Below are 24,773 nucleotides of genomic sequence, written 5' to 3'. Positions count from 1 at the left end.
TATTCGAGGAGAGAGCATATGTTTTCTTTTTCAGAATTCTGAAAGAACTTAGCACTCAACAGGATAATGGCTATTGCTTATTTATTTATTTGGTTTTGTTTCTGTTGTTGAATGTGTCTGGAACAAACCATATCTCAGCTTGAGCACCTTCTAAGCTTCCTAGACAAACCTCAATGTAAGAACTAAGTTTGGAATTGTTATATTAAAGATGGATTCCTTTTGTGTCAGGGCTCCCAGCCAGCATTTAACTACTTTTTCAGCTGACATGAATATACAAAGAATTAAAAAAAAGGCCACCAGCAGGTGCTAGTATGGCTTTGTGATTAGACATTAAGAGAAAAAGTGTGGACAGACGGAATCTCCTAATGCTGCAGGTATCAAGCCAAGGCACTAAATCATTCTGATTTCACTGAAATGGCTCTGAGACAAGACTGAAAAATACATGATTATAACTAGCCCTTGGTGGGTCTTTTCCACATTCATTGAGAAGAAGTATGGCAGTTCATAAAGAAGAGGAACATCCCTGCAAGCCAGAGTGTTCAATGAAGAATTAAGGACATTACAACCTTGTAGCTGAAATAATAGAAAGAAAATTGAATTATTCTTCTCCCATTAAATGCATATATTCCTGAGTTTTTCTGCCAAAATGGCTTTTCTGACCATGGAATAAAATACATTTGTGTTCACCTGGGTACACTAAATGAAGCTGCACACTGCTTTGAAGGGAAACAAAGAAAAACATCAGAATGAAAAAGCGCTCTCGATATATGGTTATATCAGCCCTAAATTGTATCCCAGCTGCTTCTGGCACCATTAGATGGTACCCTGGGTAATTTATAGAAGTCATTTTTTTAAAGAATTTGATTGTTGGTATATATCTGCCAAATTCATTGGTTACAGAGACAGAACTTTATTTTTATAATAGTAATAATATCCTTTGCAGATTATTGTTCCATTTATTCCTGTTGCAAATATTACTGATCAGTACCTATCAATTTATATTTGAAAAATATGTCCTTGTTTCTTAATTATTGGTTTAATTGTAGGGAGACCAACATGCCATATACCCTAATTTGCCAACCTAGGGAGCCTGGCTGGGTGTGGGAGGCCAGATGGGTGTCAATGAGACTCATGATTTGGTTTTAGAAGGATCTGTGCAACATCATGGTACTGACATCTTTTTACTCTGACATATGTATATAAGAAGGCATTTGAGTCCTGTACAAGGCCAGCAGTACAGAAGGCTTCTCCACATCCCAAATGGCTTTTCCGTGGGCCTACTTCCATTTTGATGTCATCTTGCCAGTTTTGGTCATCAAGAGTTTTGCTGATGACACTCTTCAGCTGATCTACTTTGGGCTCTGAAGTGATTGGCTGGAAGGCAGGACTGCCAAAATATTGTGATAAATTTGGGACATGGGCTATGGATCAGTTGGCAAAAAAAAGATGATTTACACATTTAGCCAGTTTCCTGTCACCCTATCCCTTAGTGAGTGTATATATGAAGTTATGTATAAATAACAGATGTACATGAAAAGGTAACTGCTATAATTAAGTCTACACACTTTTGCTTTTATTATTTTTCTATTATTCTATTATTTTCAGGCCCTGTTTTTATGACTAGGTGAGGTTGGCTCATGAGCCCTCTATTTATGCTGGACTGGCCAGACAGGATTGTACCACTGAACTCAGAACATTATTATTTTTTTTAATTTTTTATTGTAATTAATAAAAGGGTTACATGATATTTGCCAGATAGGAGGTGCATTAATTCACATACATTGATACCCTTTCACATGTCTTGGTACCCATTACCCTTCCCCCCACCCCCCCACCCGTCTTGGTTTTCCCCCCTTCCCTATCAAATTTCAAATAACCAAATACAAATAAATTCAATATATCAGATAACAAAGTGAGATACTGTAACAATATGAGATACCCAAGGGACAGCAAAGGAGATGAGAGACAACATAGTATATTAAGGACAACAATCATTCATTATATGGCTTTTGTTTCAATATCCTGGAGGTCCTTTCAATTAGCTTCACATTATATGGCCTTATGTATCAAGGTTTTGCTCTATTGCAGATCTCTGCTAGTAGAGCCCAAGGTTTCTACTGATTATGACGAATGAGGGAAACCATTGAGCCTAAGTTCCTTTGAGTCTGGCTTACTTCACTTAATATGATTTTTTCTAAGTCTTTCCATTTCCTAGCAATAGGGCGATGTCATTCTTTCTGACAGCAGCATAGAATTCCATTGTGTACAAATACCACAACTTGTTGATCCACTCATCAACTGAGGGACATCTGGGTTGGTTCCATATCTTTGCTATGGTGAATAGTGCTGCAATGAACATTGTTGTGCAAGTGGATTTAGTATGTCCTTGTTTCTGTATGGTTGGGTAAATGCCAAGTAGTGGAATTGCTGGGTCATAGGGGAGCTCTATGTTTAGCCTTTTGAGGCACTGACACTGCTTTCCATAGTGGTTGAATGAGAAGAACTGTTTTCTTTTTTTTTTTTTTTTGCCAGTCCTGGGCTTGAGCTCAGGGCCTGAGCACTGTCCTTGGACTTTCTCAAGGCTAAAGTACTGTACCACTTGAGCCTCAGCACCACTTCTGGCTTTTTTCTATGTATGTGGTACTGAGGAATCAAACCCGGGTCTTCGTGCATGCTAGGCAAGCACTCAACCACTAGGCCAAACTCCCGGCCCCTGATCTCAGAACATTATTAGTTTGAGATGAGGGTCTCATGAGCATGTTGCTAGGCTTGCCTAGAACTGTGATCCTCCTAATTTCTGCCTTCCAAATAATTAGGATTATAGGTATTCGGCACCATGCCTGTCACTATTATTTATATTTAACAGCCATTCTTATTGTGACTTTTTATCTTACTTTTATATAATTTTCTGTATATTTAATTGTTGTAAAATATATATGGTATAAAATTTGCCATTTTAGCAATTTTTAAGTATACAGAGTCAATGTTCCAGGCTTACCTCTTACTAATGGCTTGAACGTCTAGATCCCTCAGTTTTCCCATCAGGAGGGAATAATAATAGCACTAACATTATACAAGTATAAAAACTGAATAAAAATAAGCCACAGAAAGAATTTGGAGCCATACTTGCTCACAGACAGTGGCTGAAAAGTGTTAGTTCTTGCTACTTTTATTCCATCTTGAAGAGCCAGAAACTAAGACAGAGCAGGTTAAGAAACTTGTCCCAAATCCACACAGTTTACACACACCCACCCACCCACCCACACACACACACACACACACACATATATATATACACTCACACACACATATATATACATATACATACGAATATATGTATGTGTATATAATATGAAATACTATGTACATATTCTGTTGTCCTAAGAAAAATTAGACTAAGCTGTGGGCTCTTATGTAAATTTGAAATATATAGTCAGATCAAGATATAGTTCATGTTAACTAACCTATCTCTACCTCAGATTGCAAAGAATAAAGAATAGTTAATAGTCAATAAAAATCCCACCTCTAATTTTTACTGACCCAAAGCAAGTGGATATCTGAAAGGCTAATGTATTGATAATATCTCCCATGTACAAACACACATAAGGTATGGAGATTTTTTATCTCTCCCTCTGCTAAATATCTATTCTTCACACTCACAGTCACTGGGATAGAAACTATTAATCCTTTCTCCTATCTCACCACCCTCATCACTCTCCACAAATTGGAACATGAGAGATTGTTAATACAGATGGCGACTCTCAGAGCCAGAAATCACCTCTACAGGGATTTCTGGTATGGAAAGCTGCCATTCTTCATGAGGAAGGCCTGGATGAAACTGCTCAAATACATTTCAAAGTTATAACAGCAACAGCAGCAGCAGGATGAGCCAGTTCAAAATTATGGTTAGTAGAACCTATCATTTTATTTTCTTAGACTTTACTGAAATCAGAAGTAAAGTCTCTCCCTTCACATTCCAATTTTGAAATACCAGAGCCAGGCCATGGTTTATAATTGGCACCATCTACCTGATCATGTCAAGGTAACAGGGCAAGTTTCTGAATGTAGATAGTTTTGAATTCAGCATTCTGCTTCATCTGACCTCTGGATGTAGAAGTGGGCTTAACTGTGACAGGAGTGCAAGCATGGCTCAAGTGGTAGAACACCTGACAGATAAGCACGAAGCCTGAATTCAAACTCCAGTACTGCCAAAGAGAAAAAAAATGAAAGAAGAAAAGAAAGATACTAGCATATCATATGGAAACTATGGTGTGGCCTTGAATTTCTCTTCTTTGAAGATGGTTAAGATTGTTGGAAAGTGTTCTTGAAAGAAACAAAATGTGAGACAAGAAAGTGAAGCGAAAAGTTGCTTTCCATAGCCAGTTTTTCTGGTTTTACAGGACAAAGTTTATGTACTGGTGAATAGTGCTGATAAATATTACCTGTCAAGAAACAGGTAGTAAACGTTTCATGGTTGGCAGACCATATGCTTTCTGTAACCAATATTTGACTATACCATTGAGGTGGCATGGTAGCCACAGGTAATTCATAAACAAGTGAGCACAACCATAGGCTAAGAAAACTTTATATATATATATGTATATTAAATATATAACCTGATTATATATTTATATATAAGATACCTTTTATATATAGTATAGTAGTATATTTACTATATACAATATATACTGATACGTTATTTTCTATGTATGTAATATGTACTTTTATAACATATATTATAGTAAAATATGTATATGCTACATATATTATATAACATAAGGTTATATGTAAGGTTATTATACCAAGTAATACACAATAAATATTATATAACCTCAGTATATATGAAGTATTATTGTAGTATTTACATATTAAATGTAGCACAATATATATTATTTTATGTTATACTATATACTATATATTATAAATGTTATATATAGGTGTATATGTGTGTATATATCTGTATATATATATATATAATCATTGACCACAATCTAGTTAAGTTGTACAAAAATAAAATAATTCTGTTATGGTTCACACAGACAATAGTAACAAGTAAAACTGCTGCAGACTTTCACACAATAGCATTCAATGAGAGACGATGTAGAAGAAACATCATCAAAATTGTATAGATAAGTGTGGTCCATGACTATGACATTGTCCAGTAAGCCTACAATTGAGAAAACTTAGACAGACCTCTCAACACATGGAAAACTTCAAGTCTTATGAGACTGCTGAAAAATTTATAGGAAGCAAAACTGAAACCAGCCAAGACCAAAAGGAAAAATCAAGAGCGGGAATTCCAAGTTAAAGGGATATATTCTGACCATAAAACACATATGAATGTAAAGCTTAACATACAAAAAACTAGATTACAAATAACCTTGTAAATTAGGTGTAAATAAATTAAACTGCAAATAATTGATATGAGCGGTATAAAAATAATAATATACCAAGCACAAATCAAAAGTTAGGAGACTTTCTTCTGCCTCCTGAGTGCTGAAATTACAAGTGTGAGCTATTATACCTGGGAGAACATGGAATTTTCATTTTTAAAGAACATACTAGGAAACACTTGTAATTTAGAGGGAGATTATGGGCTTCTATGGATGTCTTTGAAGTAATCTTTTCTTAAGAGGAACCAATGAAGGTTTCCAGCTTGCTGTAAAACTGACATCTTGAATAAGATACCAGCACTGCTCAATCTTGGAAGGCTGGATACTTTTTGTTGCTCAGTGACCTGGGTTGGGAGAACTCTTGTTCTGTGACTGTGAGTGTGAGCGTGATTTTTTATCTCTCCCTCTGCTAAATATCTATTCTTCACATCCTCTTCTCCTCTAGCTATCTTCTGAATTCTAGAGTTGGAAGTCAGAAAGGCTTGTACTTAAATTTATCCTTAGCAATTACTAGCTCTACAAGTCTGATTAAGGATCATAGACTTCAATTTCCCTGTAAGAATAGTGGAAATAGCATTGTCCACTCATGGTAGTTTTAAGGAATAATGATTCGTTTTCGAAGGTCACATAGATTCTGGATTCCTGCATCTTCACCTTGTGTTTACACCGAAACTCCTTTGTCTAGCTTCTGCTTGGACCATGCCCTTGAAGAAATTGTTTTCATTAAGGCAAATTTTGAATTGTATGTTGTTAGTATTTGTCCCAAATCAGTTTCATCTTATTTTAGTATTAGCATTATCAACCATTACTGCCTTCTGGAAGATACTTCTAAAACAGCATGTTCTGCTTTAATAAACCATATTGCTTTTTAAAGTGTTTACAAATGCAAATGAACAAAAGTATCAATCCCTTGTATCATTACCCCAAATTTATTACTGTTAACATCTTTAATATTTTTATTCATTTCTTTTAAAAATCACTTCATTATTTAATAAGTTTATACTTATCTGTGATATATACTCAATTAATATAAAAATTTAAAAAGTATTTAAAATTTTAACCATCCTAAATTCCTCCTTATGCTTTATTAAGGTTAGTGTAATAAAAACATGTACTCAGAGCATCTTTTGAGAATTCAAAGGAGCTGGTGCAAAAGGTGGCGTACACTTGTAGTCCTAGATACCCAGGAGGCTGAGATCTGAGGATCTCAATTCAACGCCAGCCTGGGCAGTCCATGAAACTCTTATCTCCAATTAACCACCAGAAAACCAGAAGTGGCAGTGTGGCTCAAGGGTAGGCTGGTAGCCTCGGGCTGAAGAGCTCAAGGACAGCATCCAGGCCCAGACTTCAAGTCTCACAACTAACAAAAAAAAAAAAATTTCAAAGATAAAGTTGGAACAATAAATAGAAACACATTTTTTATTTGTGCCAGTCCCAGGGCTTGAACTCAAGACCTGAGCACAGTCCCTTAGATTCCGTACTCAAGACTGACATTCTTCTACTTGATCCATGCCTCTACTTCCAGCCTTTTTTGTTGTTGGTGGAGGTCATGGAGCTTGAACTCAGGGCCTAGGTACTTTCCTTGAGCAAAACAGCAAAAGTGCTCTACCACTTTAAGCCACAGTGACACTGCTGATTTCCTGAACTTTCCTGAACAGGCTGGCTTTGAACTGCAATCCTGAGATTCCAGTCTCCTCCTAATTAGCTAGGGTTACAGGCATGAGCCACCAGCATCCACCTTTTCTTCCAGTGTTTGGTGGTTAATAAGATATATGGACTTTACTGCCTCTGCTAACTTTGAACTGTGATCCTCCGATCTCCACCTGCTATGTAGCTGGAATTGTAGGTATGAGCCACCAGCTTCCACATTGAATTATATTTTTTAGGAGGTTAACACTAGAAATACTATTTTAAATGGAAAGAATTAAACATAATTTTACTTCATTTTAGTAGATATTGAAGAATTGTTAAACTTCTAATGAAAATTTCCTTTACCACAATAGGAACAATTTCTTTTTAAAAAGCCCTAGAAATTCGGATAAAAAGAACATTCAAATTATAGTGGGAGGCAAGAGTCATTGTTGGAGGCAAGAGTCATTACACTTCTATCAGTACATGCACTTCTGCCAGACTTTCTTCCCATGACTCTCAGCTTCCATTTGTGCAGAGGGCAAGTGGAGAGAGTGACTGTAGAATCTGGTGTCAAACTTTAGCAAAACATTGGCTGAGGGATCCTGGCCATTCATTTATTCATCGATTCATCCCAGTGAATGTGAAAATTCTCATGCATATAAGTGTATTTGTTAACAATGATAACAAGGCCTAAGATTAGAACCCGTTGGGGCAACATCAATTAATCCAGTCTCTTTTTTTCCTCTTTTTCTTTTGTGGGTCATGGATCTCAGCACCTGGGAGCTGTCTCTCATTGTCTTTTCCTCAAGGTTAGAGCTCTATCACTTGAGCCGGAGCTCCACTTACAGCTTTTTGGTGATTAATTGGAGATAAGAATCTTACAGATAGTCCTTCCCAGGCTAGCTGAATCTCATGGATAGTCCTTCCCAGGCTAGCTTCGAACCTTGATCTTCAGACCTCAGCCTCCTGCGTAGTTAGGATTACAGGTGTGAGCTACCAGCACCTGTCTCCTAATCTCATCTTAAGCTTCATAAATAACTTGTCTTTGACATTTCTCAAAATGAAAGCTTGAAGACCTCCTCAAGGCCTTACCCATTTCCACAGTACTTCAGAGGTACCATCTCCTCCTAAAAAATTGGAGTACATTTGTCACCCCTGCCTTCTAAGAAAGCAGTATCTCAGTGAAGGACTGAGTAATTCTATGGACAAATGTTGACTCTTGGACAGTGACACTAGAGCTCTCCTGTGATGTGTTTTATGCCCTCAGCCAACAACTGTTGCCCACAAGATCATATTCTGCGAATGCCAGGCATTTGGTGTCCACACTGAGGTGTGCAACTTGGCCAGTGTAGATTTAACTGCTGCGATGCATTACAAAGTGCTACATGTCACCCCGGGTTGCTTTCACCTCCATCATGGTTTAGGCTGATGGGATGCAGGATAACAGGATGTGGCAAGCTCAGAGATGTGCAATGCCATGTTACGTGTCCTGCCTGCAAAGCAATGTGCTCTCAGTGGGAGCAGCAGCACCACACTTTGCAACAGAAAGCTCTTCTCTTAGCCCATTCTGCATCTGTCAGTGGCTGAGGGTTGAGGGGGGCCTCACTCACCTTGGTAATGGGCTCACTCACTCAGCATCTCAGAAGCCACTGTTTCGTTCTAAGTTGCATTCTATCAGCAACCATTTTCACAAAAAAAAAAAAGAAAGAAAAGAAAAGAAAAAGAAAACTCATTTCTATCAGCAATTGCTTTCCCAAAATGAAGCCCATCCGCTTGAACCTAAAACTACCTCAGGGAAGAAATGAACTTGGAATTGCACATCTGTGGGTAGAAATTAAGTGAGCTTGAGAGATGGACTTTTGCCTTGGTTTTGTAAGGGCTTTTCTTTCTACAGCCTGTGCATGTGTTTTTCAAGTTTGTATTTGACCCTGAATATGATCGTGTTGCTGATGCTGCACAGAAGAGCCTGCACAGGAGGCTAGAAGCCACCTTTTTAGAGATTAGAAAGAACCTTCTTTTTCTTCTAGATGCCTATGACGTTCCACACTTTCTGAAAACAGCTCCTTGCTAGTCAGAACAACTTTAGGTTTCAGCTACTTGGAAAGATCTCTAGCCAGTCTCTCCCCACAAGACTTCCACAGTCTCTTGAGCATCTCTACCTTGTGCAGGGCACTCTTCAGAGAAACCTCAAGCCAGTAAATAAAAGAGCTATTTAAGTTTTCATATACTCTTGAACACCTAACCTCTAAGAGCAAGACCCCCATAGGCCAATGTGGAGAGAATGCTACAAGCTCTCAAAAACTCAAGGTATTAAATCATTATTAGTAAATGAAGTGTCTGTGTTTATTAAAGTTTTTCTCCATTACACAAGTACTGTTTGTCAAAAATAATTGAAAGGCCCTTAAAGTAGACAACTAAAATCATCTATAATCTTATTATTCAAATAATAACTGTATATTTTCTTCTAATTTTTATAATGGAAATAAGCACATTAAAAACTTCTTGAGATTTCATATGTAAAGTATATACATGTATATATATATATGTTTTATATATAATTGTGCTCTTTTTTCTACTTTATATAGCATTGTTAACATTTCTCTGTGCATTGCTGTGGATAAATTATTAGCCCCCGAGTCAGCTGGTCAGAAGGGAATTAGTAAATCAGATGATATTTATGGTCAAATTTACAGGATATTAACTTGCTTTGAAATTTTAACAACCTTTCAGACCTTCCCCTAAGGACACAGGTTAAGGACCATAGCTAGAAGCCAAATGTGCTATCTTGGGTTTTTGTTGTTGTTGTTGTTGTTGTTTTGGCCAGTCCTGGGGCTTGAACTCAGGCTGTGGGCATTGCCTTGGACAGTTTTTTGCTCAAGGCTAGTGCTCTGCCACTTGAACCACAGTGCCACTTCTGGGGTTACAAGACACTCAGGATGTCATTCCAGACTTCCTCATACTTTCTCTTTACTTTTTTCTTTTTTTTTGTATTTTAGCTTCCCACAGAAACAGATATTAGTTCATTTTCTATTACCAAAGGAAAAAATACTTGGGACTCTGTATTATAATGAAAAAAGGGCTTATTCAGCTCATGGTTTTGGAGGCTTAACATCCAAACAGCACAGTGATGGCTTTCGCAAAGACCTTTTCATAGTTGATGGCACCCTGGAGGCAACAGTGTGTGGGATCACCTCATATGTAAAGCCAAGGATGCTAAGAAGTGGCCATACTTGTTCTTTTATAACAACCCCCACTTGAGAGCTAAGCCTGGGATCTCATAAGCACTAACTTAATCCCACACAAGGGCATACCTCGAAGGATCCTCACTAGGCCCACCTCAGCAGTGCCAAACCTGCAACATGTGAACCCTTGGGGAATTAAAAAAAACAAAAACAAAAAACAAAAAAACACATCCAGACTACGCACCATACCTTCCTACCTCAAGCACATAGTTTTTACACAATTGGAAGAGGGTTTTCAGGTACGTAGAGGGTTGAAAGCAGGGGTGAGTACCCTTTCTATTTTCTTAATTCATCTCAAATTTGCCCAATATTTTCTTTTTCAAGGGAAGTTAGGGCTAAAGTGTGAATTTATTTTTTCTATCAATTTTGTCAGTGTGGTAAATTTAAATGAACTAAAATGGAATATTACAAAAAAAAATTCAGCTCTCTAGTCTCACCAGCCATCTTTTAAATGCTCAAAAGCACATATGTCTGTATAGAACACTGACATGATAGAGAGAAGGGAAGTTGATCCGAGAAAGACTTGCTATGATGTCTCTTGTTTTTTTTTTCCTCTAAAAGTTCATGCGACGTTTTCATTCTTTAGTATAATGTAGTATAGCACATACATACACATGTCTTTGTTTTAATGTGAAAATTATTCAAACGCCAAATTTTGAATTCAACTGACAAAGCAGGAAAGTGTTGGTGTATTTTGTGCATTTTGGAGTAAGGTGGAGAAAACGCAGCTGATGGAGTATTGAGGGTATGGCTCTTCTCTGTCTGTCCACCAGTCATGGGCTTTCCTGCCTTGCCAACGACTGCACAAGGGAAGAGACTACTGGATGGAAATGATTCATAAGTAGTCCCCGAGCATGATTCTTGTGCCAGCTTCTTCTAGAACCTCCATCTACACCCACTGAGGCATTGTGAGGGTCAGGGAAGATCTGGGGTCATTTCAGCAAGTCTTTGCCATTTTGTTCCCCTCTTACTATGACAGCCTGGCTGGATGAATAGACAGTGATGGAATATGTTAGCCATGGAATAGACTCCAGCCTGGAGATCCTGATGCTCCCTCTCAGTTGCTGCTGTTCGGGAGATTTCAGCTAGCCCAATGCTAGAGTCTAGTTGACTTGGGGAAGGAGTTTCTTAGATCCTTCAGAGAAGTTATTAAAATTGAAAATCCCCCGAGATCCTGATTTAATCCACATGTGAAACAAGAATCCTGAGTCATTATATTACCTGTGGTCTCTAAGAAATAGGCATCTATTTACTATACACTGAGTACAGCAGTAGACTCTAGAGATATCAAGTAAGTAATTGCTTCTACAACCCTGAGGTTGTAAGAAATCTAAACAGACATATAAACCATCCCTAAACCAGAAATAGACTTTTATAATCCATAGACTGACTTCATTTATGGCATATGTGACTGGGTTCTTTGATGACCATTTGGCTGGTTTTGTCCAAAGGCTTGTCTTGTAGCAAAGGCTACATAATAATTTTTAAGAAGATTCCCTAAGGGGCTAGGAACATGGCCTAGTGGTAGAGTTCTTACTTAGTATGCATGAAGCCCTAGTTTCCATTCCTCAATATCACATACACAGAAAAAAAGTCAGGAGCTGGGCTGTGGCTCAAGTGGTAGAGCCTTAGTCTTGATGAAGTCCTTGGGCTGAAAACAGTATTAAGAAAAATGAAGATTTGTACAAAGTATCAAGTGGGGAGGGTATTATGTTGGGACTAAAACACCTCTATAATTCTGAAGTGTGGAGAGTTTAGATCAAATATCTACCTCTCTTGTTTTGGAATCTAGCATATCACAATTGGTGCTTAGTTTGAATTCCGCATTCTTAAGTTGAAGCTTACTATATGGGAGTGACTAATTTCTATTCTTGGTGGAAAACACAAACACAAACCCAAACAAGAACACCTCTCCCAATTTTCAAAGTTTTAATCAATCAAACATTTCAGATGTTAGCCCATGTTATGTCATCTTTTGGCCTCTGTCATTGGTATTATTTTCCAGTCAAGTCACTCTTGCTAGTTTCTGGAATGTTTCCAAGTTACACACACTTGCTCTAGGATAAATATGCTGGACAAAATAAGGTCCAGTGTTACAGTCAACTAAATCTGTACCAAGGCCATCTCATTTCAACTGGCCCATTGGTTTTTCCCTAACCTGGGGCTTAACACCTGTTTTTCTATTAACTTCATCCCTGATCAGATCCATCTATTAAGATTCTCTCAGCAGCACTCAACTGTTACAAATCTATCATCTATAGGAACTGTTATTACAAATATTTGTTTCAATTAATTAGCAATGGCCTGATGATGAAGCCTGACTGCATTTTTCTATTGTAAGCATGTGGTAGCTCTAGCCCCAGGGTGACGCATGGGCCCAGCTACATTCCTTAATGATCCTCTTAATTACACAGTTGGGGTAACCATTCTGTCTAAAAAATCTGCTTTGTAATTACAAAATCACCAGCCCAGCCAGCCGTGTTGACCCATCAATTGCATGCATTCCACTGTGTCTTTCAAATGTGTGCTGTCTTCTCTCCAAATGACAGGGAAGCTTTGGGAACAGCCAAGTGTGGGGTACAGCTGTTCCTATAATAAAAACATCCCTGCCTCTCTGTCTCTGCCCAAGGCTGCTCTAACTCTGGACTTCTTCCTTTGCCTCCTGCCATCTTTTCTACCACAATAGCCTAAAAAAACCCACAAGGGAATTTATCCCTTCTTTCACACACATCTACCAAAAGCTTGTTGCAGCAATTTAGCATAAGCCTGAGAAAGTAATTATAGCCTCTTAGGTTGACTGGCTTCATTCCTTGGATGCAATTGCTATTGTTGAAATTGTCGCTTAATGTCTTCTTTTACTAACCAGATTCGTATTATCAGTTCCAAAATCAGTGTGTGCCCCTTTGTTAAAAAGAATACTGAACTGGACAGCGATAAATTATGGGCATGTGGTCTCTCCTCCATCATCCTGTAAGTTCTGGAATGCTAGTCACCCAGCACAGTGACTGGCCTGTATTACAGACCCAATGGATCTTTGTAGTTAAGTTCAGGGAAAGGAAAACACTGGCAAGTTCTTAGTTTCTCTGCTATGTCACATATTTATGTGTTGATAACTCTTGCTGGTTAATTTGTCCTGACTGATGTTACATAGGAAGGAATCTTGGAATGGCTACCTGGGTCCAGCTAAATTATTAATATTTCTATATTACAGAACTACTATTTGGCTATGTAATGAGCATACAAATAAATATCTTGGGTGTTCTCCGTGTGTTCTCTCATTGCAATATCCTTGCGATGAAGTTATTTCCAGGGTCTTTGTGAACTGATAGCCTGATAGCCATAGTCATAGCGGATCTTTAGGATTCACGATCCCTTCTTATGGAAAGTTTGCATTCTATAACAAAGTCAAAGAGCAGGGAGCTTGTCTTCGTATTGTAAGATATATGTTTGGAAAAGAAAAAGATGGCTCAAAAGAATAGGAACTATTATTTCTTGTTTGTAAGAATGCAAAATGGTATAATTACTTTGGAAGATAGTTTGGCAATTTCTTGCAAGGCTAAACATAGTCTTTTCCTTATAATCCAGGAATCACACTCCTGGATATTTACCCAATTGATTTGAAAACTTATGTGCAAACAGAAATGTGCACACAAGTGTTAAAACAGCTTTATTTGTTTGTTTGTTTGTTTGTTTGTTTATTTTTGTCTGTCATAGGGCTTGAGCTCTGGGCCTGGACACTGTCCCTGAGCTCTTCAGCTCAAGGCTACCACCCTACCCCTTGAGCTACAGCATCACTTCTGGTTTTTCTACTGGTTAACAGAAGATAAGAGTTGCACGGACTTTAGTGCCTGGGCTGGCTTTGAATCATGATGCTCAGATCTTGGCCTCCTGAGTAGCTAGAATTAAAGGCATGAGCCACCATGCCCAGCTAGCAGCTTTATTTATAATTGTCAAAAATTGAAAACAGCCAAGATGTTCTTCCATAGGTGAATGGATAAACAAACATGGTACATCCATATTCTGAAATGTTATTCAGTGATAGCAACACATGACCTATCAAGACACATACATGAAGGAGAAATGGAGAGAAGAATCTTAGAGCTCATAAATGAAAAAAAGCACAGGTATTATATGATTTCAGTTCTATGACATTCTGGGAAAGGCAAAACTACATACAGCCAGTAAAATGACCAGAGGTTCATAGGGACTCAAGAGAAGGAGGAAAGCAATGAGTAGGTGAACACAGGTGACTTTTAAGGCATAGAATAATTCTGCATTTCATTATAGTAGGCAAATGGCATTATGCACACATCAAAAGTCATACACTTTATAGCACAGCGTAAACCGCAGTGTATGTAAATGAAAAAAACTCACGTAGGGAGTTAAAGGGTCATGTAAAGAAGTGCAGACTGGGTTGGGAGAATCCAGCTGTTCTGCAAATATTTAAAATGAATTCATTGAAGAGGACAGGGGAAAATGTGCTGGCCTTGGTGAACTTGGAAACTAGAGGATCTTGCAGTACTTAAACATTGTATTTCTCTAATGGATAAAAAATACATCTATGCCAGTTTTTATTTCACAGTATCATCCATGGTGATGTAAGTGAGCAGTTCTGACCCTACTTTATGGAAAGTTTCAAGTGAACAATAAATGGAATGAATGGTGTGATGGAATGATGGTGAGAACCAAGTTTAATTTCCACTGAAAATGATTAGAAGAGGATGAACCTAGGATGAATCATATAGGAAGATTCAAGTTAGCGATATCAGTATAAACTCATGTGTAGTTTCAGGTAGATTCAGAAGGCTACATACAGCAATCTATGTAGATATGGATTATATTTTTAATTGTGTTTTACTTGGTCAGCCAAGAGAGCCTTAAAGAATAAACACCCAGGGGGGAAGGGAAATGGGGACCACGACATGTGAAAGGGTATCAATCAATGTGTGGGAAATAAGGCACCATTTATCTGGCAAATACCATGTAACCCTTCTATTAATTACAATAAAAAATATAAAAAAAGAATAAACACCAGAATGGCAACAAACATACCTCGTAGCTAGATGATGAATTTTCGTATTAGTTTCCTGAACAAAACCACAGATTCTCATAGAAGTGACAGATTCTAGGACTAAGGCAAGAAATACACAAGATAGCCTTAAGTGTCTTGTAATGGCACGATGTAAGAAATTATATGCACATGTAAGCAGAAAGATGCATTGATAGGAATGTATCAATGGAAACCAGCAGTCAACTAGAAGAGCTTCCAGTGGCCAAGGCTCAAATGTTTTGAGCAAAAGGATTGATAGGATAAAAATGGATGATAAACCAAGTTTCTTAATTATAAGGCCTTCTGAAATAACTAAATAATTGAATGAACAGGAAAGAAGAAAGAAGCAAGGAGAAATCTGAGGAAGAATTTATATGATATTCTATCCTTAAGGACAAAGACATACTTCTCTGTTGTCTAGGTATGGGTTATATTCAGTGACTTCCTTCCAAAGAGTATAATATTGAGAGAGTAACATTACACATAAATACCTAGCCAATACTACTTCAGCCAAGTGATCAAGGTCGGCACCGACAGATATAAAGGTCATTCATATCATGTGATGAAAATGGTACTTTGCAACTGTGGCTTATTGACCCAATAACCCATCAACCCAGTCTGCACAAGAAAACTACCAGCTAAATATCAGTAAAGGAGTATTCCCTAAAAGGCCTGACTTAATACTGTTCAAAACTGTCAAGAATATAAAAAACAGGAAAGTCTGAGAAAGTGTCCCAGCTGAAATGAAACTAAGAGGACATGACAACTGAATTTAATGTGATTTACTGAATGGGGTCACAGAACAGAAAAAGAACATGGGAGAAAAAGGAAAGCTGGAAAAAAAAACTGTGGGCATTATTCAATAATAATCTATTGATACTAGTCCAATAATCCTAACCCAAATTACATACTAAGGTATGATGTCAATAATGGGAAAAACAGTGTACAGGTATATGGGAATGAAACCAGAGTCTTAGGTCCCAAGCAAAACTTCACAGGCTCCACATGTTAGATCTGACCACCTGCTCTAACACACCAAAGACATAAGGAATGCTGAAGAGCAAAGAGCAGGCTTATCTAACAGCCTGGGCATACTATAGGAAGAGGTAAAATAAGCACTTGAGCTCGTCATTGGCTATAGAAAGAATATTGGGGGGAGAGGTGGGGAAAGATAGGCAGAATTGCCAAAAAGTCCTAATCTAGTTGGTCATCATTATTAGGGAGAAGCTATTTTCACTATCATTCCTTGAGGAGAGCAATCTGGTCAAATAAGCAAACCCGTGATGCCCAATGAGTGGTCTGTCCTTTCACTTAACTCACTAGCTCATTCATTTATTCATTCATTTACTCTTGGTGCTTGTCTTTCATGCTTCACATTTTGGGAGCTTATAGCTCTCCTTTACCTGTGCTCTCCTTTACCTTTGGCTAGGACGGCAGGGAGATGCCTTTTTTGACCCATTCATTGCCTTTCTCTTTACCTCTGGTGGATAATCACTATAAGACAGCACCCACTAGTTACCTTTGTCCCCTGATTTCTGCAAATGGAAGGGGGTGGGTGAAAAAAATAGAGGGAAGAGAGTAATAGCAGCTGTAAGGAACTGTTATATCCCAACAGCCAGTATTCCATCTAAAATACGGTGTTGAACCTTCTCAAGCCTTCCTTCACTTCCTCCTGCTCTTGCTCCTTCAGGCCGAGGCTGGTAAATGTGGCCACCTTGGCTATTTTATCATCACTCACTGGTTTCTTTTACCCCTTCATAAAGCTTTAGAAGTAGCAGCTTCGTTAAACTCATCCCAGTTCCCCATTATGATGCCAATCTGTATCCAGCTCTGATCCCACTGATACAAAGGTTCTAAAACATGACACTCACCAGTGGGGAGTATTCCCTTCTGTAACCAATCTACCCCCACATCCAGATGTGGGAGCTTATAATCTGCCAAGCTGTCTGGGAAAAATGAGAAGGTTGCCTTAAAAATATTTTTATTTCAATACTGAGGATTAAATTCAGAGCCTTACTCATTCTAGGAAACTGCTTTAACATTTGAGTTCAACCTTGGACCCTTTTTTTTTTATCTAGTTTTTGAGATAGGGTCCCCCTCTCTTCGCCCATATTGACCCATGATTTGAGTTCTTCCTGCCTCTGCCTTCTGAGTGGCTAAGATTACATGTACCACTATGTCATTGCACACTTTTGAAGCCAACCTTACCTTTCCCGGTATCTCTGGACCAGGCAGAAGTTGTAGAACTAGAGACGTATTTAATCTCTCAATAGAAATGGATGGTGAAGTTCCATTGCTTACCAGGGTCTACATTTGAATAACGGGGAGCATTACCACAGGCCTATCCCCATTTTTCTCTGAAAGGATTGCTTGTAAGAACAAGCATAAAATCATTCCCAAGCCTAAAGCATATGCAACCAAGACATGAGAAAGGGTATCAATGTGTGTGAAATAATGCACCTTCTATCTGGTGAATATAATGTAACCCTTCTATTAACTACAATAAAAATATATTTAAAAAAACCTAAAGCATATGCAACAGCATCATTTTATAATCTGTTCTTCTCAGTGTAAAGCTGATAAAATGTCTATACTGTTCAATGTCTTACAAATGAGCATCTAGGCATGTATTGCATTGTAATTAAAAGACCATACAAAGATGAAAATTAAATTAATATATGCCTATTACTAAACTTTTTTACATATTTTTAAATGAGAAAATAAAAATGACCCATAGTCCTGCAGCAACAAAAGAACATGTTGAAAGAACTTGAGCATTCTAACTCCAAACACACACTCCGTCACTCTTTAGCTATAACCTTGCACAAGTCACTTAGCTTCTCTGAATCTCATTTGTCACAGCTATACAAAAAAGGGATATGAGTACCTCTTGCTGTATTTTGGCAAGACTTGGAGATAATGTAAGCATGTCCTTTAGCACAGTGCCCTATGCTGGGAATGCATGAAGACAAAACTGGATTGGAATCTCTGCCTTGTCAGTTATAAGCTTTTGTTAAAAGCTTGGAGAGTTAGAAGCTTCTTTAAGTCTATAAAGTAAGGATATAGGAAAGAGCAACCATTTTCAAGAATTAAGCAAAATAATCAATGACAAACTTATTACCAAGAAGAATGCATAACTTAGCACATTGCATTGGTGTCATTGTCTTTGTCTTCATCTTTCTTAGCATTTTTTTTTTGTTTGTATGATAGAAAACAAGGTCTCACAACATACCCCAACCAGACCTGGAGCCCTTTATATGGCCAAAGCTGGCCTTGAACCTATGATCTTCCTGCCTCAGACTTTTCAAGTGCTAAGATTACAGGTAGGCACTGCTATAGCTTACCATCACCTTCTTGTCTGTATCATAGCACTCATCATGCAAGGGAGGAAATCAGTTCCTAAGAGATCTATGAGATCTGATCTTACAAATGAAATATGGTCATCTTTGGTGAAACCCAAAGGAACAAACAAATTGGGCTCATTCAACTGTCCCCAAAGTTAGACCTTCAGCAAAGCATTTGTTTAGTTCAAGTTTGTTAAAATGCAGCAGGACTAGCTCAGGAGCGTATTAATCACAGAGCTTTTAGAAGATTTGCTCCCAAAGGACAGAAAGGCCACAGCCTTTCCCAGCCTTACATTGCCACTATGAGAAAGCTTAATAATAAACACTAGCTTTAGCCTTAAATGAGAAAAACGTAAACCATAGTTTGGTGGAAATGAGAAGATGTAATATAGCAAAAGCGATAGAGGAGAGGTGGTGAGGAAGGGCAGTACTCTCGCCCTTCTCTTAAGAAACAGAAAACCCTGCCAGCTTTTTGTTTCCTTTGTGTTGGCTAGTTTGCTAAAGGAAGTCATGAATTATTTCCTATGAGTGAGCACTGTGCTAAGAACTACAAATAATCCATTTGTTTCAGATGAATTTTTCAAGTCTAGTCACTGGGTGATGTGTTGGCCAAGGAATCTTAGGCTTTTTAAAACGTCTGCTTCTGTCTTATTTGCTTTTCTTTCCTGAGAGTTAGTGAGACAGCAGTTGCACAACCGAGTATATGCTGCTCATACTGCTCTAAAAAAAGAGTTATGAGGGCTGGGAGTTTGGCCTAGTGGTAGAATGCTTGCTTTGCATGCACAAAGACCCGGGTTCGATTCCTTGGTACCACATACATAGAAAAAAAAAAAGCTGAAGTGGTGCTGAGGCTCAGGTGGTAGAGCTCTAGCCTTGAGAAAGTCTAAGGACAGGACACAAGCCCTGAGCTCAAGCCCAGGACTGGCAAAAAAAAAAAAAAAAAAGAGGTATGGAGACCCTGTTATGCCAAGGCTCACATATAGGTTGATATTCTGGAGTTTATATTCTAATGAGAAGAGATAATGAACAATTAGTTACCTTTATTCTTGGGCTTAAAATAAGTTCACTGGTCATTCTCTCTGAGAGCAAGTTTCAGTGGAAAGAGAGAGTAGCAAAAATTGGAGGACATGGCTCTGGGGAAGAAGGGTATTGCTGGAGACATCCACTAGAGGAAGATTCGGATTGGACCACTAGAAGTCTAGCTCAGGGTCCGCATAGGAGCCCTGTTTGAAACTGCCGGAGCTTTGCTGTTTCTAGGTCACCTCTCTTTTCCCAAGCTCTCCATGGCTCTTGGGGTAAGTCCCAGGCATGCCTGTGTCCACACAGCCACAAAGAGCCATACAAGAATCTGGGGAGTGCTGAGCCTCAGGGCCATGCTGTTTCAGAACTAGCTTATCTTTTTATCTCCATTGGCGACTGTTTCAATAAGCCAGAGGGGACATGGAGATGATAAATTTTCTTAGGAAAATCATATTAAAGTTCAATTCGTTAAATCAGCCTCTTGATCTTATCAACAGTGGGCAGTTGTTCTAGCAGCAGAAGCAGGAGGTGATAAATCCTTCAGGCTGAGTCCACAGATGGTTATCCGAACCGTGAGGACGAAATCAATGGGGAAGCTATCTAAGGGGAATGTACTGGAACACTGGCTGGTAATATTGCTTGATCAGATTGTAATCATTATGTTCCCTTGGGGTGTGTGTGTGTGTGTGTGTGTGTGTGTGTGTGTGTGTGTGTTTCCAGTAACAAAGTTTTCAGATGGTTGGATTTGTTCCCTTCTCCAGGTGAGAGCAGGGGAAGCACCTGTTAGCTTCATTCTTCTCAGCATCCCAATTCATATGTTTACCTTGCCTAAGTATTTACTAGGATATTTTCTTTTTAATAATCAAGGCTTGGAGGGAAGTTCTAGGCTTCTGGCAACAAACATGAACTCCTAGGATGTAGATGCTTCTCTGATAGCCTTTGGTGCAGAGAAAGCGTATTTTGGCAGCATAAGAGGCACTAAGCTAAAGAAGTATCTATCTTTTGGGACACTTTACAAGGGAGACAGGACATGAAACCAAGCTTGCAAATGCTTAGGAAGCAAATGAGTGGAATTTGCCCCATTGTTTACCTGCCCACCCAGTAAGTGCTGTGTGAACTGTGTACCAGGCGCTGTGCCAACCACACATGGAGAGCTGCTTGAAAAAGTTATTCCCTTTTTCAAGGAGCTCAGGGAAGAGGGAAGGCCAGATCAATCTGCTCCTGCTTATGTTGTCATATAGCCTGAGAGGCAGGCATAAAAAGTATTTCCTGGCATATGAAAATGATATGAAATACAAATTTCAATGTCTATAAGTAAACTTTTACCAGAACATGACCTTTACGTAAGTGTAAACAATGGGTTGCTTTTCATTATAATTATGAGATGAAGACTAGGTGAATAAAGTAACTGGGATATTAAAAGTAATAAAATATTTAAAAGGTCAGATAATAAAATAGAACCAGGAAATAAGGGCTGAAACTGCAATCTAGCCCTCCAATTGCCCTCCCTTCTCTGTTTAGATATTCAGAAGCTACCGCATGTGACTAAGTGGGAGATAAAAGGGAGATTCTCCATGTTTGCAAAAAGGCTTACTCCGAACCCATTGTCTCAATACTTAGAAACTTAGCAAATAATTGGTGGTGGCTTCCTGACAACAGGGACACAAGTAGTCTCCCAACACAGACAGAATAAAGACTTCCAAGTATCACCTTGTGAGTCTTCTTCAGTCCTATTTCCTGGTCCTGACGCAAGAGTTCCTCTTTACCTTTTAATCCTGTCTCACCAAAATAAATCCTGGCTAAATTTACACCTTATGAAACTCTTCATTTGGCTTTCATTGTGGATCCTTGCCAAAGTGTTTACTGGGATTTTTTTTAAAACTGGGATTTCCCCTCCCCCTCCATGAATTACATGGGAATTGGGAAGCTGAGGGACCAGTCCTCCCCTTCACCCTCTCCCCTCTCCACTTTTCTTTCTTTGGTAACAATAGCAGAGTTGAATAGGTGCAACAGAGACTATATGGCTGGCAAAGCTTCAGCATTTACTCTCTAGCTCTGAAAAGGAATAGCTTGACAACTCTGATCTGAGGACCACTTTGAAGTATCACAGGATAGAAAGTGCAACCCACAGCTTCCTGTCTATAGGACTCTAGAAGTAGACACTGAGCCAGTCATCCACAACTGCTATGATCAACAGGAGAGCTTGAACGAAAGAGAAAGCAGGTGTTAATAGTGGTTAGTGATGCAATACGTGAGAACACACCATCCAGTCAGTGAAACATGCAGGGGACAGACTTTGGTTTGTGTGTCTGAGACAAGAGCTAGGGTATAAGGAGTTTCTTTAGGAAGTCATCGTAAGAACCAAGAGAGAGGCTGAAGAGAATGAAACTGACTTCCCCTTGCTTCCATTATCCCCAGGTCCCAAATGTTGGGCCATTGAATCTCAGGTCCTTGATCTGGTGGTTAACTTCACCATGTCCCTCTGCGCTTCCAAGTCACACCTGCAAGTGGCTGCTGAGGGCTGAGACTTCAGAAGTCCTAAGCCAACAAGACAGAAGAGAACTTGGGTTGGAGTGGGTTGTTGCTGCGTAAGTGAAACTGTCCACCATGGCTGTGCTGAAATCAAGTGGATCAAGAAGATGTGGCACCCACACTATCTGCCATAGAGATTTCCATACAGCTAAGTGGGAACAGGATTAAGCTTTGACCCTAGGCTATCGGCAAAGGCTTCCAGGTGATGGTTGCTAAGCTATGCCACTCCTGAGGTCATCTGTGCCTTGAGTGCTGGAGAGAACATAATTCTGGGTATGGGAAGGCCTTGATTCCATCTGAGCTCACAAACACTGGGAAGCCAAGTATCTTTTCTGACTAGAACGCTGCCCTTTCTAACTCACATGTTTCTGATAAAGATTAAACATGTTTCAAACTTTTCAAAAGAGCAGAGTGTCACATAAAACATAATATGCTTGCTATTATGTCAATCAGAGGTCCCTTTTTTATTCTTCTATTGAATACAGAAGACTTTTTAGCTGCTTGCCAAGAGCCCTTCTGCACTGGAAGTTTGCCTCTGTAAGTTTGATGGGTTTGCTTGAGCCCAGAATGCACACCTACTGTGTGTGTGTGTGCGTGTGTGTGTGTGCGCGTGTGTGTGTGCGTGTGTGTGTGTGTGTGCGCGTGTGTGTGTGCGCGTGTGTGTGTGCGTGTGTGTGTGTGTGTGTGTGTGTGTACATGTGTGTGCCAGTATTGGAGCTTGAATTCAGAGCTGGGCACTGTCATTAAGCCTTTTGTTCAAGGCATTGCTCTACCATTTTAGCCACAGCTTTACTTTCAGTATTTTGTGATTACTTGGAGAAAAGACTTTCACAGATTTTCCTGCTCAGGATGGCTTCAAACTTCAGTCCTCCAATCCAGCCTCCTTGTTAGCTTGGATTACAGGTGTGAGCTACCTATGATAGCCTCATTAGATGGATTGGTAATTTCCCTTCTCTTTGTTGATCAGTTTAACTTCTGGCACCAGGGATCTTCGTTCAAGTCTCGATGAAAATCTGCAGGAAAGGTTGCTATCTTTGAAAATTATTTTGTTGATTGTGGGACTTGAACTTATGACCTAGGCACTATCTCTGAGCTCTTTTACTCAAGGCTAGTGCTCTCCCACTTTGAGCCACAGCTCCATTTCCAGTTTTTGAGTAGTTAAATGGAGATAAGAGTCTCGTGGCGACTTTCCTGCCCAGGCTGGCTTTGAACTGTGATCTTCAGATCTTAGCCTCCTAACTAGCTAGGGTTACAGGCATGAGCGACTAGTGCCCAGCTTTTGACCAGAATTTTTCCTTGACATGTTAAAAACAAAATAGGAAGATGTGGGAACTTCCTGAGTCCAAAGCTACTCTATCTCCTGAAAAAGGAAACTAGAAAACGTTTGGGTGGCAGATGTGAACCCTTTCATGTTATAGCATACTGCTTCCTGGGACCCTTAAAAAGGCCCTGATCATATTTCCAAGCAGCCAGTATTTGATTGTACTTGTTACCTGTACACTATCTGGGGAGAAAACAATATCTTATTGCTCTTAAACATAATCCAAATACCTCCCCTAGTTACAGAAAGCAGGTTTCATCCAAAGGGAACCCAAACAAGAAAGAGGAAAAGAGAAGGAGAAAGGTGAAGGGACAGAGGAGGGGGAGTTGGAGAGCAGTGGACCACCTTAGGATGCTGTCCATACCCTAGGCGGTCACATGTGAACCAGGTGCAAAGAGAAATGAGAGTGGTAGGAGAATAGTAGGAGCTCGACAACATCTGGACTTCACCACTTATCATTCCCTTGGCAAAGTCTCAGTGAAAATGTTGTAGAAAGATTCATTTTTCTCAAATCCATTTTCACCCTGAGAGAGGCATCAGGTCTAACGAATTCCATTTTTGAGATACAGAGCGTAAGTACCTAGTGTTCTTTCCAGTGAACTGGAGTGAGAACTGAGAAATGGCCATTATTGCTTTGAAACAAACTGGTTTCTCTTCTTGCTCTACAAGTTCACAAGTTCAGTCCTTCACCTTCCAATTGCATTTTCTCCTTCAGGGCAATCAGAAACATTTCTTCTGAGGTTCTGCCATTTGGAAAAGAACTTTCTTTTGTTTTTTGTTGTTGTGAGGGTTTAAAGCATTGAAACTCTCCAATCCACAATAAATCCCTTGAGTTTCCTTGTTGTTTTAGACAATGATGAGTGGAAACACTATTCTTACAGAAAAGCACAGATCAAAGGCGAGAGTTAAACCCCCAGTCACAGATCTGCTACTTAAGATTTTTCCATCATTGTTGCATTTGGAATTTGTGGTAAGCCAACACGTCTCGTGTCAATTGCTTTATCTTTCTTTGATGTTCTCTATTCCTGAAAATATGACAGTCTAACAAATATGCATCTCTCTCCCGAACTACAGGAGCCGGTTTAATATCCCCTATGTCTTCCTTAATAGATAAGGGCCCTGAAGCAGGGAAATAGCTAATGGTTTTTCTTAGACCCTTGTCAAAGTCAAGTCAAGATTCAGTATATGGAGGCTTCTCTCTGTTTATTTACAAACTTATATGCACAGATTAGCCCTGGG

General features: G+C 39.1%; 1 long non-coding RNA gene across 1 annotated transcript in view; it reads left to right on the top strand.

The window, feature by feature from the left end:
- LOC150063594 (uncharacterized) overlaps positions 1–21,326 on the top strand; it is a 43,274-nt gene extending 21,948 nt beyond the window's left edge. Inside the window, exons 2-4 of the long non-coding RNA XR_016535444.1 lie at positions 18,528–18,640; positions 20,179–20,310; positions 21,203–21,326. This is a non-coding gene — a long non-coding RNA (uncharacterized LOC150063594). The remainder of the gene's footprint in view (positions 1–18,527; positions 18,641–20,178; positions 20,311–21,202) is intronic.
- Positions 21,327–24,773: the final 3,447 nt, after the last annotated feature.

This window comes from Megascapheus bottae, chromosome 5 (genome assembly GCF_031878675.1).
Source record: "Megascapheus bottae isolate mThoBot1 chromosome 5, mThoBot2.hap1, whole genome shotgun sequence".
In the NCBI taxonomy this organism is placed as follows: Eukaryota; Metazoa; Chordata; class Mammalia; order Rodentia; family Geomyidae; genus Megascapheus; species Megascapheus bottae.
The sequence above is the reverse complement of the archived record's forward strand: the minus strand, read 5'-3'. Positions and strand labels throughout refer to the sequence as shown.